Source organism: Leptonychotes weddellii, chromosome 9, assembly GCF_054177405.1.
Source record: "Leptonychotes weddellii isolate Sample4059 chromosome 9, ASM5417740v2, whole genome shotgun sequence".
Lineage (NCBI taxonomy): Eukaryota > Metazoa > Chordata > Mammalia > Carnivora > Phocidae > Leptonychotes > Leptonychotes weddellii.
In genome coordinates this window covers 116,537,289-116,539,963 of record NC_138377.1, presented here as the reverse complement: position 1 = coordinate 116,539,963, position 2,675 = coordinate 116,537,289, and the positions used below count along the sequence as shown (strand labels likewise).

The 2,675-nt window shown below is 46.3% G+C and overlaps 1 pseudogene; it reads right to left on the bottom strand.

The window, feature by feature from the left end:
• Positions 1-1,425: 1,425 nt before the first annotated feature.
• LOC102750250 (transmembrane protein 216 pseudogene) lies at positions 1,426-1,897 on the bottom strand (annotated as a pseudogene).
• Between the last annotated feature and the right edge of the window lie 778 nt (positions 1,898-2,675).

Below are 2,675 nucleotides of genomic sequence, written 5' to 3'. Positions count from 1 at the left end.
GGAAACAGATACATAAAGACATGAGTACACGAATTGGGGGCAGATTTAAAGAGGCTTACTTGTGGTGAATGAAGAGAAGTTAGAAACGCACAGATTGTTGGGGCGCCTGGGTGGCTCAGTTGGTTAAGCGACTGCCTTCGGCTCAGGTCATGATCCTGGAGTCCCGGGATCGAGTCCCGCATCGGGCTCCCTGCTCGGCAGGGAGTCTGCTTCTCCCTCTGACTCTCCTCCCTCTCATGTTCTCTGTCTCTCATTCTCTCTCAAATAAATTAATAAAATCTTTAAAAAAAAAAAAGAAAAAAAAGAAACGCACAGATTGTGAGAGGACCTTTCTCTGGTCTGTACATATTTTGACAAAATAAGTCTTATAAAGATGTAAATCAGAGTTCCTCGAGGCGGCACCATACCACGTGACTTTGTCAGTCAAAGATGGCAGGATACCGGCCGTTTCACATGGTCAGACCCAGGATTTCTCCATTTTGGCACTGTGGACAATTCGATACTATTTTGTTGCATTGTGGGGGCTGAACTACGTGTTCTAGGATGTTGAGTGGCAGCCCTGGTCTTGACTTACCAGGATGCCGGCGGCACCTCCCCAAGTGTGACAATCTTTGATGTTTTCTATGTCTCCAGCAGGACTGGCAACCCAATTTGGGGGACCCAGTGCAAATCACAATGTGGGGCCTCTTGCACAAAAATTATTAAGAATTTCAAGACTGTGACAGCAGAGCATGAAATCAAGTGTGGGGCTGGGGCCCTTCTAATTATGGTGCCCCATTTGACTGTGCAACATACACCCATGAGCCTAACTCTGGTCTCCAGACACTGCCAAATGTGAGAACCCCTGGTTTAATCTAGTAGACTTAGGTCTACTTAAGACATATACTCAGAGTCGTAGAGAAAGTCTATCTTTTTTTTGTTTGACAGAAAATACACATTTATTATAAAATAATGTTTATTTCATGATGAGGGTAGAAAAATAACACTAGGAGCTACTTAAAAGGTTCTGGAGCTTGGTCTCTGCGGACTGAGGTGAGAGGCTTTTGCTTACTCTGGGAGCAGAGCGTCCCGAGCCCTCCCTGAGCGCATGGGACAGGTGTGGGACAGGACATATGGGGAGTAAGCAGCTCCGGTCCTGCTGGAAGCCCAAGGAGCCCACATGGTCCAGACAAGATACTCTGGCCATGAGGATCAAAGAGAACTTGAGGGCAGAAGGGAACTGCTTCTGAGAAGGGCCAGGATGGGACAGCCTCGTCCCTCCCGACACTGGAGTGTGGAACAGTCTCTCAGGCTGAAGGCTGATGGTCCTGGTTCAGAAGATGATGCCCAGTGGCCTATGCTCAGTTTGGTGCCCAAATGTCTGTGTGGAGGAAAAGTGGCAACCTTTCCCAGGACAACTTGACCCACTAATTCTTACTGCTGTGATCAAAGACTGGAAGTATCTGTGGTCTCAGCCCATGGAGGGCTGCTGGCTGAAATTTTTGTACTTCCAATCTGGTCCATACTGGAGAAAGCTGTCAGGGTGAGAACCTCAAGCAGCACCTCTGAACCACAGAAGAAGAGCAAGATGCTGTTCATGATGGCTCCCGGAGGGGCACGTAGGTCTGCAGTGGCAGATAATAGGAGGCCATCATGGCACATGGGAAGGTCAAGGCCACACCAACACCAAGGGGCATCTTTTGTTGGCAGAGGTTTCCCTTTGTACCAAAAAATAGTTGAATTACTTCAGTTCCAAGGTAAAGGAAAAGCATCACCACATCTAGTGCTAGATTGTCTTTTGGATACGGTAGCAGGAGAGCTTTATACAGAAATATGAGGAGTTCCAGCAGGAAACAGGTAACATAATAGCACCTGTTCAGAAAGAACAGGATTTCCAGTGGTGGGGGTGAACCCCCGCCATTTCCCTCTGGAAACTCACTTCCAGGCGCCATCTTCAGTCCCCATGGAAACTGTGCAGGCTGCTACAGCCACTTCCAGAGCCTCTTTTATTTTTTTTGAAAGAATAAAACTGGATGAAGTCTTAAGAAATGCTACAGTAGAACATCAAGTACTAGAAAGTTTGGCTGGCAGCCAAATCTGGCCTGCCATCTGTTTTTGTAAATAAAGTTTTATTGAAACACAACCGTGCTCATTTATTTACATACTGTCTGTGGCCATGTTCCCCTAAGACAGCAGGGTTGAGACGTTCCAGCAGAGACCATATGGACTGCAAAGCCTAAAGTATTTGTCATTTGTCCTTTTACAGAAAAAGTTTGCTGACCCTGTTCTAGATGATTGAGTTTTCAACCTGTGATGGTAGTGGTGGAACAGATGGAATTAGCTAGAAGCCTGTGGGTGTGTGATCCTCTAGCCCCTATTATCCACACCAGCTAGAGCAGTTAGGGTTCTTGTTGCAGAGACTGTAGGTAATTACTGCGGCTTATGTAAGGGGAAGAGAATTTATAGGACGGCTATCAAAGGTGCTCAGAATCAGTGGGTGGCTGAATTAATGCATGGAAGTCATGTGTGGAACACATGAGAAGTAATGCCTTGGATTCTTTTGGTGTCCAGCTTCCTCACTCAGAGTGCACAGGAGAGAAAATGATCAGGATGGAGCTGTTTGAGTGTTAAAAAGAGCTGTAGACTGAACAAATGTAAGGTCTAGGTTAGTTTTTATTTTATCTGAACAGGTTCAT